This window comes from Lemur catta, chromosome Y (genome assembly GCF_020740605.2).
Source record: "Lemur catta isolate mLemCat1 chromosome Y, mLemCat1.pri, whole genome shotgun sequence".
In the NCBI taxonomy this organism is placed as follows: domain Eukaryota; kingdom Metazoa; phylum Chordata; class Mammalia; order Primates; family Lemuridae; genus Lemur; species Lemur catta.
Genome location: NC_059156.1, coordinates 2538701 through 2550830, shown reverse-complemented (window position 1 = coordinate 2550830; position 12130 = coordinate 2538701). Strand labels below are relative to the sequence as shown.

General features: G+C 49.1%; 1 protein-coding gene across 3 annotated transcripts in view; it reads right to left on the bottom strand.

Annotated features, from left to right (window-relative positions):
- LOC123629094 (F-box-like/WD repeat-containing protein TBL1X) overlaps positions 1-11206 on the bottom strand; it is a 191942-nt gene extending 180736 nt beyond the window's left edge. For 2 of the 3 annotated variants that reach the window (XM_045539053.1, XM_045539055.1), the window contains exons 1-2: positions 11123-11182; positions 3418-3541 (exon numbers count right to left, since the gene is read on the bottom strand). The gene's annotated coding sequence lies outside the window, so the exon portion shown is untranslated. Of the gene's footprint in view, positions 1-3417; positions 3542-11122 lie in introns of all 3 variants that reach the window. The other variant, XM_045539054.1, reaches the window with a different exon arrangement.
- Between the last annotated feature and the right edge of the window lie 924 nt (positions 11207-12130).

The following is a 12130-nucleotide window of genomic DNA, read 5'->3' as shown; positions in this document are numbered from 1 at the left end:
AAATTCATTTGATTTTTATTTCTGTGGAAAGATAAAGATAGCTAATTTTAATAACCCCATTCTTCCTGATGAGAAGTAACCGCTTTCCTTGCTGTAAATTATGTAAACGGCACTTCAACAACACTATAAACTAATTTCTTTTTATAGTCTCTCTTGAAGGTTAGCGTACTCATAGATTTCACGTCCCTGGGGTTTTACCATTTGTCCTTACCAGTCCCCTACACTCCAACTCCATATACCTCTACCTCACACTCCCAGAAACTACACCTAGATGGATGCACTTGACAGGTGCATGAAGTGTGCACTTAGGAAATAAAATCAACTCTGGTGCAGGCTTCAGAGAACAGTGTGTTTAGGGCCATTTTCGGAGACACATTCTGAAATATAATATCAGATGATCTGGCTGGGAAATAATCAAACAAATAATTATTAGCATCATCACTCAACAACAAAGACACAGAGGATTCCAGTGCAGAGCTGTGGCAATTCAGTGCTGACCAGCTGACCTGCTTCCAACATGAAGTCAAGACCACCTGTCTAAGGGGCAAGGCGTCTGGCTAACAGCAAAATACTCTGTGTCATTTCTCTCTCCTCTTACAGGGGCTGGACAATGGGGGCAGATATGGCACATTCCCAAATACACCTTTTCCTCTGCTTTACACTTCATCATAATGCAAGTTCTCACTGGAGCGTCAATGTATTGACCTCTGGAGAGCAGACACAGGTGCATAAATCCAGAGCGCAAAAAATTCTACTTCCTGTTTCTCCTCTCTTTACGGTGAGTGCCTTGTGAATATTACTATAAAGAGAAGCAACAGGGTTTTTTAAGCAGACATAAAAATTTCAGTTACCAAAGTTCACATGAAATGTCTACATAGATCCTGACAAGTGTTAATGACATTTGGCATAAGGTGTCCTGTCGGTATATAAAAATCTACCAATCTACAAGTATTGTTCCCCATAGGCTTTTTAATGCACTAGGCAAGTATCTGATCATCATTTTATATGCAAAGTTATACTGTAAATTCAATATTCACAATGGGGAAAACAGAGGCAAACACCAAAAATTACACACACACACACACACACACACACACACACACAAGCTGACAAGTCAATCCCCTCAAGTTAAACAAACAAAAAACCTGGTCTGGAAACCTGCCACTATTTGAGGTTGGCATTTCCAGTCTGACAAAAACCAAACCTTTAGCTATTCTCAGCAAATAAACTCAGACAAAAGACCTTACCTTTGGAGGTGAGTCCTACTTCTCACCTCCACAATGTGGTCTGAGTCATGTATATAATTTTTACGTTTATTCACACATACATTACCACTACACCAGTAATGTAGCATCAACTAAAGTGAGTTTTCTCTTAAAAAAAAAAAAACCTGTAATATGAAATCCAAAATATAAAAAGGGATTTAATAACAACCATGATGGATGAAATATCTCTGAAAACAAAACAACAAACAAACAGCCAAATTTAAGGCACCCATCAATTTTTACCACAACCCAAATCTGAACCAATTCTTCAACAAAAGCACCAAATTCTCCAGAGCCCCGAGGGCATCCTCAATGGAAGGAGCTGATTTATAAACAGAATTAAGTGATTATGAAAACAATGCAGAGTCATAAAATGCTTAAAAAGCACAGGTTGTTCCAAGGCTTCCTCGTGCACCTGCAACCGAGATACTGTCACCTAGTTCTAAAACATAAATATTTTTCAACTTTAAAAACAACATACAAAATCCACTAGATCTAAAATGTGCACAACATCCTCTTGTTGCATGTTCCTTCTTCCTTATCCCTAAGTCAAATCACCAATATCTGTATCTCTGGAGTGATGTCCAACCTTCAAGCTGGTGGATCTCAGAGTTACTTCAGGCACACACACGTTGGCAGCTGGAGCTGGAAGAAAAGTGCAGTACAACTGTGTCCTGTCTACATCCAGGGCCTTTTATTACTCCTGCGTCTAGCCTCTACAGACCTAAATCAGTGATCTCAAAATGTTTTTCACTGCATATTCGTATCAGTGAAAAAATATTGAGCATGTGCCCCCAACTCATGAAATTTATTTATTAAATATACACAAAACATTAAATGCATTTTCACAGATAAAAATAGATATAAGCATTAATTTTTAATAGACATTTTCATAGTTTCTTCCTGCACTCCAATAAATCTCGTTGTGTACCTAGCCAGAGGGCATGAAACTCACCTGGGAGGCCCTTTTGGGAAATAAACCTGAGACCCATCATTTCTGTCCCCCTCCCCCAAATTTGGAAACTACTAATTTAAAGAAAACATACTCAGGGTCCCACAAAATTTATGAGCGTCCCATGAAATGTAAAAGTAACTCTAGCTTCCACAAGCTTCTCCATGTGGTCTAAATAATTTCTGTGAAGAACTGGACACATATGAGATTATTCTTTCTTATTTTCATCCATTTCATTGTATCTAATTTTCATTGTATCTTATTTCATTGTATCTTATTTTCACCCATTTCATTGTATCATTGGGTGCACATCAAAGGTTGCTTCTTCTGGCTAGCCTTTTTGAAACATCACGATACAGATCACTGGAAGTGGTTGGAGCTGGCATAGAATCAGCAGTGACTTAGAAATGCAAACCAAATGTGACATTTCTTTCATAATTAAGCTGGGAGTTAAGCCAAACCATGTGTCAGACTGACCTGCAACTGTCAGAAATTGGCAATTACCATTTTCAAGTTTATAATTTTGAATTCTTGAGTTTTTACCAACATAGAGTTGGCATTAAAGTCGAGTAGGATTAAAATGCCTGATAATTCTCTGTTGAAAAAAGAATTTAAGGCAGGAGCCCAAGGTTATTCCGTCCCTGAAATGAACCAAGCAGTGGGACATCGATTCTTTTCTGAAGTACAATCTGAACCCATGAAGACACCTGGATGTTTCTGGATGCCGGGAATTACGTTTGCATATTGGCACTACTGATCTTTTTTGGTGACAGACCTCCACTCAACTTCATTTCTCATCTTCATGTGGATGTCAAGATATTAAGGACGGCTGCAGGAGCAGAACTGTTCAGGTCGAGACTGAGAATTACCCACAACACAACTAAAAATGGAAATCACGGCTCAGCTGTGCTCAATTTTTCTCCAGTTCTTAAAATGACCTTATATGGTCTGGCCATAATAAAGCATTTGTTATTATTGATTTAAGAAATAAAAATGGTACCGCATACAGTAAGCTTCCTTTTGTCCAAACTCCCATCCACCAGGACATTCAAACATAATTGAACAATGCCACACGCTCACACAGACTTAGGCCTCATGACGACAGGTTAAGTCGGTAACGGGAAGAGTCACGCTACCCAGAAGGGGAGAAGTGCCCCCTGAATGACACGGATGGGGCTGGGGATCCAGTCCTCCACAGACCTGAGAAAAGCTTTCCACTTCTTGGAGAGCTGGGGCGGGCACGAGGCTGCTTCTGCACCGGCGTGCGGGCGCGGGTGGAAAAAGCTCGGCGCAGGCTATCTGGGGTCACATTCTAGGTTCCAGCCTTAAGGGAAACAAGCAAAGAAAACTCTCATGTTTTCTTTTCAACATTCCAGCTACATCCACCACGAAAGGAAAAAATGACAAGAATTCAAGGCAGACACCCTGGTCAAGAATAAACACTGTGAGTTTTGCCGTGTTGTTTGTGCTTATTTTACAGTGTCTCCTGAGACCGAAAACTCTAATACTCCCAAGAATTATCCAGAGGCACCCAACCAAACCGTCTTCTCAATTGTTGTTGGTTTTGTTTTGTTTTTTAACAAAAATACACAACTTATCAATGTTCACCAAAACATTGCTTATTTCAATCGTGGGAAAAACAATGGTCTAGGCAGAGGACATAAATAACTGTCAGTGTACCCTAACATTTAGTTAACATAAAACCACCATCATCCTTAACCAGTCTAGAAAAACAGTGGCCTCCCGACCTTGAAGTAGGCTCCCGCTCCCACATTAAAATCTTCACACCTGGCAGAAGCCTTGAAGCCGCTCATCCAGCCCTTTCACCCTACCCGGGAGGACGTGCACAGATTCTGCGACTTCACACAGCCCGGCAAACCACCGGAGGAAGGCCACGACAAGGGTTCTTCTAGAAAACATGCCACTTCCTTTGAGATCACAAAAAGCGAAATGATGGCCCAATGTAAAATGTAGACAGCAGCTACACAGAAGCACAAATGCAGGAATTCATCTAATATGTTTAGCCTATTTTGTATTTACATGATTAACCCACTGGGAAAACTGAAAGGGCTCTTAACAAACATGAGTCCTGGGTGTGAAACTAAACCAGGTCTTTAACCTTCTGATACATTCTACACACACAGTGTCTTTTGGCAGTACCGTGTGCCCTCTGAAAGCACATCCCACACCGTCCCTTCTCTACCACCACAGCTGCAACAACTCCCTGGCACAGAACAAACAGCAGATCTTTAGCAGCCTCAGCAAACCCCCTCATACTTTCTCACACACAGTAAGAAGCAATGAGCTCTTTGTCCTTGCTTTTGATAACATCCACAGTACAAAACCTGCTGTCCTGAGGAACGCCGGGTGGCCAAGCGCACAAAGGCATGAAGTTCACCTGTCACCAGAGGGAAGGGTCTGGGAAGGTGCTGGATGAGCAGAGGGACTCACACAAGGCATTTCCTCATGTGTTAAACAAAACAGGATCCCGGAGACCTGGGCAGCAGAGCAGCCGGGCGGGCGGGCGCCCCAGGTTAGGGGCTGGGGCGGGGTGGCTGCACCAACGTCTCCCCACTGAGGGAGGTGAGGGACTCGTTCTCCATCCCGACTACCGTGGTGCTCACACCAATCTACACACAGAAAACTGTACACCCAAGGAGAAAAACAGCCAATGTTACCATATGGTGATTTAAAATAAAATTATACAGATATAATTATATGGATTTTATATATATATAACTAGCCCTGAAATTCAAAAAGGAAAAGAAAGATAAGAAAAAAAAGCAGCAAACTACTAGAGACCATCCTAACTGATAAAGAGACATTGCCAGACCCAGTGCCCAACTTTGAAAAAAAGGAAAATATAAGCACATGGGGCTCCAACCATTATAATAATTTTCTCTCTTTTAATACAAGCCTGAGAAATAGATTTTATTCTCTCATTCTCTTCTTTCTCCTCTCTCAATGAGAAAGCTCCGGCTAGAGTTCACCGATTTGCTCAGAGATGTAGTCCCGTCTGCATGGCGAGCTAGCTGCACACCAGGTTTCCCTCACAACTGTCCCCAGCTCCCGGGTCCATCAGGAGCCCAGAATCCCCCCGACCGGGTAGGGCCTGGAGCTCCTTTGGGGCTCATGCGGATGTGGGGGCCAGGGATTGGCTCAGGACAACCGGCCGCAGCAGGACCACACCCTGGATGCCTTTCTCCTACTGGCACTTCCAAGAGCACCAAGAAGCTGACCCAAAGTAAGACCTAGGAAGTCTGTGATGACATGAGTAAAACCAAAAGGAAGAAACAGAACTATGCACTCAGGGTGTACTTGCACCCGGGGCTTTAAGACACTGGCATTGAGGCAGAGCTTGGGCGATGAGCAGCCCCGTCCTGCCAACACTCACAGGCCTTATTCAAAATCATTCTTGAAAGTCCACTTCCCACCACCCCCTTCTCTCTCTCCTATGAGCACCTGAAACTCTTACTGAATCCATCAGCAGCTATTGTAGCTTATTCCCTAACATAAAGTTTCCCTAAAACGTGTGTGCCTTGACAACTATAGAACTTGATACATATAATTGCATGGCTGACCATACAATTCAGGGTTTCTCCACCCAGGCACCATTGGCATTTGGGGTCAAGTCATTCTCTGTGGTGGGGCTGTCCCGTGCACCGCAGGGTGTTGAGCAGCGTCCCTGGCCTCTGCCCACTAGATAGCAGGAGCATCCCTATCCCCAGCTGTGACCACTCAAAATGTCTCCAGACATTGGCAGATGCCCTTTGACAATGGGGACAAAATTGCCCCGAATGAGAACCATTACTTGGCTGCAACATTCTGAAGCTCCACGTTGAAGACACCACTCCCATAAACAACCTTCTTCTCTATCTTTAATTCTAAGGAATGATTCCTTTTCTCTTTAACCATCTCGACCACTCTGATCCCACTGGCAAGAATAAACCTAAGCAAGCAAAGGAAATGGTACGCAACTTCCTTTGCACAATAAACATATTCTCTCCTGTCTTAACTTGAAATGTGCTCCAATTCCATTTCTTAACCTTCAGGCACACTGGGGATTCTCCATAAATATTTGACGGTAAAGATAAAGCACAGAAGGGCGCCGCCGGAGGGTGCCAGCACGGGTCCTCTGAAGTCAGGTCCCCGCTGGCCGCCACGCAGCAGCCGGGGAGTGACTCCTTAATAACTGCATTTCTCCCTCGAGATTTCAAAGTCCTTTTCTCAGGCAAGGTGCTCACTGCCCTTTACAAACACGTTGATTTTTTCCATCCCTCCCAACATCCAGCTTCTATGTTGGTCCCGGTGGGTTTCAGGTTCACCAGTTTGGCCAGCACATGGAAAGGGTGGGCCGGAGGGAGAGGGGGCCGAGACCCCAAGGGAAAACTCGCCCCAGTCTCCGGCTCAAGAGGTCAGGTACTTCCTTCACACTGGAAATAATTATGGGGGGAAAAAAGGTTTATCTTTACAACTTAAAAAAAGTGCTTACAAAATGCCCTTAGTCTTGCTTCCTGATTGAAGCTATTTTTTAAATGTATCTGGTGGTGAAAGATTAACAACGCATTGGATGGAGCGTACTACTTTTTGTTTTTAAGCAGGGGGAATAAAGAAAGGGCCAATGCAAGGTATCAGGAAAGCAGGGCAGGGACGGTCTTATCCCGCTGGGCAGAGAAACTATGATCACCTGCTAGGCCGGAGGGCCACAGGGCCATGCGAGGGCACAGTGCAGCTGTGTACACAGCCTGTCGGGAAACTTGGAAAGAGACGGCCCCAAGTTTTAGCTGAGGTGTTCGCCTACCCAGCAGGTAACGGGCCAAGTATCTGCATTCCTGACATTCGGGGCCCACTGCAGACGGCCTCCCCCTGGAGGGATCCTTGTCCTGCCACTGGAGAAGAACCTTGGGTACCCAGGTGTGTGCGTCCTTTCAGCCAAAGGCTGGCAGGATGCACCAGATCCTGACAAGCAGCCAAAGTGAGAGGCTCATGGCAGGACACTTCTGGGAAGTCACCTCTCCCACAGAGCTGGGGGTCTCCCCCAGCCTCATTAGCAAATAAAATTTCTACAAAGAACTATGCAAACCTCACATCCACTAAAGAAATAAAAATAGCACTCTGACTCAGGGTCTCATGCGCAGGAAACAGCTAACACTCGGCCATGTTTTGTTTTCTTTTTTTAATACTTTGACTATTGTGGAATCTCACCTTGGGGGAAGGATTCCTTATCGGCCTTTCAATAGGGAAGATTTTGACCTCAAGAGATTCAACCTTAATACTTAGGACTTAAACTCCAAGGAGGAGACAGGGGAGCCCGAGGCACCCAGGACAAGCAAGGGCTTGACAATATCAGACGCGGTTTAGCACTACAGGTCCTCGGCACAGGACGCTCACTGGCGGGAACCTTCTGCCTGGCATGAGCCTCCACCTACACCATCCCAAGGACTCCGGCAGGCAGCGTGGAAACTGGCAGTGCCATTTTTCAGATGGGGAAACCGAGACACAGAGCAGCTGAACGCCTTGCCCAAAGTACAACACCCAGTCGGGGAACTCAAGCTTGGCACTCTGGTTTTCTAACTCTAAATTGGCCCAAAGCACCTCAATCTAGAGTTCACACCTGTCAATTTCAGGTTCAGAATCCCTCTGCAGAAACCAGTCTCCTGGGCAAAGCGCTGGCTGAAATGGGTCTTTCAAAAAAAAAAAAAAAAGTCTATCTGTAAGTTATTTCAAACTTTATCAAGCTCTCCATTACCCGCCACTCCCCCACCCCCTCCTCCCCCCACCCCCGCAAAGCACACCAATTCTCTTGACTGTCTTCTTCAGTAAGGCTTCACTGCAGTAACTAGAGTAGCACTCTCCAACAGAACTTCCTGCAAGTTCTGTGCTGTCCAATATGGTGGCCACTCAGCCACATGCAGCTATGGACTAAGCGAAGTATGGCTGGTGGAACTGATGGAACAGAACTGTTATTTTCAGTTAAGTCTAAATACGCATATGTGGCAAGTGGCTGCCATATGCAATGACAAAGCTGTAGAAGAAAACAATCACTCCACTGTGGTCAACCTTCAGTGATTCTGTTGAGATATGTCTATACATAATACATAGATCTCTCTGAACATAACCAACGTAGATTCTCTTGGATATGTATGTGTGTACAATTGGTCCATCTTTTGTCTCCAAGTGAGAAAATCCACACTAGATGGACAAAAAGGCAAAATATCACCAAGCTTAAGTGCTGGGCTTTGGGAATCAGACAATCTTCCCTCCACTAGGTACAGTATTAGCAAGTTACTTAATATCTATGAGTACTGGTGTCCTCCGCTGCAAAAGGGAAACAATAATTGCCACCCATAGGGCATTAAATGCCTACAAAAGCCTCAGTGCAGGGCATTTGAGTAATATACAAGCAATTATTCTATTTGCACAAGAGCAACAACTAAAATTTGCAAGAGATTTTATGTTTTTAAAAAACTTCCACGTGCATTCTCTTTAGCTCCTTCAACTATCCAGTAGGACGATTTTATTTTTACGCATAGGAAATGCTGTTCAGAAAAGCTGCAGGAGTTCAAGGTTACGTAACTGGTCAATGGCAGAGCACAAGCATGGTGGCCTTTTTACAAGTTCAGGCCAAATGGGGCAGCTTTTCTCAAGGAACATTACCTGTCATGATGCTACCTGCCATTGTGGAGATGAACTCAGGGAGCTCTATTCACCACCGTCAGCTCTCAAGCCCATTTAAACTGTCCTACCAGCCCACCGAGGCAGTTTCATGATGCCATCATACAGATGAGAAAACCGAGGCTCTGCTACATAAAAGTGGAATTCAAAACCAAATGCAATTCCAGAGTCGCACATCACAAAATATCCCTATACAGTTCATGAAAAAGCCCAAACTTTCAGGAGCAGTGAAAAGATCTGGGAGATTTAGGGATCAATGTGTGAAAACTGAAGGGAGATGTTCATAATTTCTGGACCGACCAAGCCTTGGATAAAAGAAGAATAAGAACCGAGAATACCCAAGGATCCTAGTAGCACACCCTGCCGTCGGTGAGCGGGCCACCTCCTCACCCCACCCCCACTCTAAATGTCCAACAGGGGGGCCTCTGCCTTGCTCTTGGGTCTCCTGGGCCTAGCAGAGGACCTGGCCTCTAGCAGCAGCTCAGTATATTTTCGAATGAATATTTGTCCATGACCATAAAGGAGAAATGTATCTTCTAAGACACTCCTGTACAGAACCAGTGGTACAGTCATAATTAATGAAAAAACTCCAGATTTTGATACATTAACTTCTAAGTGTGTCTACGATAACAATTATTTTTTGTCCTACTCTTTCTTGTCAGTGTGTACTTCTCTTGAGTCCAATAAGGGAGGAAAATGCAGAGATGAAGGAGTGAGGACCACAGCACTACACCAAAAGTCTCCATTTTTGTCCCTCAGGTGTGCGTTCCTTTAAAGCCTGCAATCGCCTTAAGGGGCCATTTTAATAATTGAATCAAGGGATGAATTTCATCTTTTATCCCCGTATTAGCAACACTGCTTGGTGGTTTTCCACAAAAATCTGCCAAAAGCGTCATGCTCAACATTCTTTTTTTTTTTTTATCTAATTGCTTCTTTTCTAGAAATGACTTCTTGTAAACTTTTCATAAAATCGTCAAGAGCCATTTCCTACAGCTAAGCCACCGCCTGGGACCTTAACCGGAGCTCCTCTCCCCTCCCCCACTCCCGTCCCCTCCCCCTCCCCCTCTCGAGTCCCGGCCCTCCCCTCCCAGCTTAAACCCGGGACTCGCGCGGCGTGTCAGAGAGGAAAACACCCAGAAGGCAGGTCAAGCCACACATGACAATGCAAAGCAGAAGCAGTTGTAGATACAATAGGAGGTGGGTTTTTGTTTCCTTTTCGGTTTTGCTCCAGAACATCACCGGCTGGAAAAGAAACCCGTCCTACCCTAACTTTGTGTTTGTCCGACGCAGTTGGTCGAAGAACAAGAGGCCGAGCACTGAGCAAGCCGGGGCCCTCGGCCTGACCGCGCACAAGCGACGCACGTGAGCTCCAGGCCCTATCCCAGAGCGGCAGGCCTCCAGCGACCCAAAGTTGCTACCAACCCAGCGATCACCGACACCCGAAGGCGCACCCCCCATTCTGAGCACCGGCCCCTCCGTTAGGGAAGGTCCCCCCAGGGCCAGGACCGCGGATCTGGGGGACACCCCCCAACCCCCCGCCGCCAGAACCCGGGAGCAACAGGTCTGCACCGGGCGGCTCTGCAGATGCTCGAAGACCAGGGGCGCCCCCAGCCCGGTCCCCGCGCTTGGGCAGGGAGTGGCGGGGGGAGGGGGCTTCCGACTTCCTTGACAGTTTCCGCGCCTCCGAAACTGAGCAGACGCGGGGCCCGCGCCGCCTCGCCCGCCTCACTCCTCTCCGCGCGGCAGAGCCGCCACCCGGTTCGGGGCCGGCCCGCGCCCCGGAAGACCGGGGCTCCCCTCCCCCAGGGGGAAATCCCGCCTCGGCCCCCCAGCCCGCGGGGGCGCAGGTTTGCCCAGCGAGCCCCAGGATCGGCAGACAAAGGAGCACCGGGGGTGGAGGAGACCGAGCGCTTCCCCAAACTTACCGGCCGCCTCCCCCTCCCCAAAACAAAGGCGCCCCCCGCCAGCCTCCGTCTGCACCCGCCGCGCCCGCACTTTGGGGAGCGACCGCAACGGGGTATTGTTCAGCCTCCAGGGAGCGCACCGCACCCCGGCCCGAGCGCCGCGGGGACAGTGGGGGACCTGCCCCTCCAGGAACCCCGGGGGCGGGCGGAGCGTCCGGGCGCCCCGATCCGCCGCCGGACCCCGGGGTGACGCCGAGCCCCGCTCGCCACAGAAGTTTGCGCGCCCCCCGGCCCCGCGCCCGGCGCGCCCAGCCCCGCGCACTCACCTCGCCGCGAGCAGCGCAACTTGTGGTGGCGCCGCCGCGCCCGGCCGCGCTCCGCGCCTCCCTGCGGCCGGGCGTCGCCGAGCCGGGGCCGTGCCGCGGCCGAGCAGGGCCCGGCGCCCCGGAGCAGCCGAGCGCCGCCCCCGGGCCGCCCCCGCCCCGCCGCGCGAGTCCCCGAGAGGGCGCGGGCGCTGGAAAGTTTCGGTGCCGAATGGCGGCCGGAGGGCACGGCGGCGGCGGGGCGGCGGCGGCGGCGGCTCCTCGCTCGCGAGCGCTGGCAGGCTGGTGCGGGAGTGGCGGCGGCGGGAGAGGGCGGGACGACGGGACGGACCGGCACGGGCAGTGACCTCCGGGGAGCGGCCGCGAGCACTCCGACCCGGGCCGGGAGGATTGCTGGGGGTGCCCAGGCACCACGGGCCGCCCCTCCCCAACCCCTGGGGGGAGGAGAACCCGCGTCCCAACGGCCCCTCCCCTGCGCCCTGGGGGGGGCCGCGTCCCAAACCAGCCCCTCCCCCGCAGAAAGTAGGGACTTCAGCCCTGCCCCTCCCCCACGGCTGGGGACCTGCGTCCCTACAGTCCCTCGCGCCAAGCCCACCCCCCCGCCGAGTGGGTGTGGGGAACCCGGGCTTCTCCCTACTTGTTCCGATCTCTGCCCCTTCCCCGTGGCCTCTGTGGGGACAGAAGAACCCAGGCCTAATCCCACCCAGTCCCAAACCCAAGCTTTCCACCACTGCCTGGAGGGGACTGAAACTCGGGCCACCCCCGCGGACTCTAAGGAGAAGGGGAATCCAGGACACTGCTAAAGTGTTACCTTCCCCCAGCTGCCCAGTTGGCCCTACCGTAGCCCCGGCAATCTGTCCGAGGGTGTACCTCCCTCAAAACCCGGGATTTAGAAGACACCACAGTTGTCTTCCCCCACTTCAAAAAGTGGGGGCTCAGGCGGAGCCTCGATCTTTGCAAAACACCTAACACCTCCTGGGAAGAGCCAGAAATGCTTAGAGAGGAAGGGGT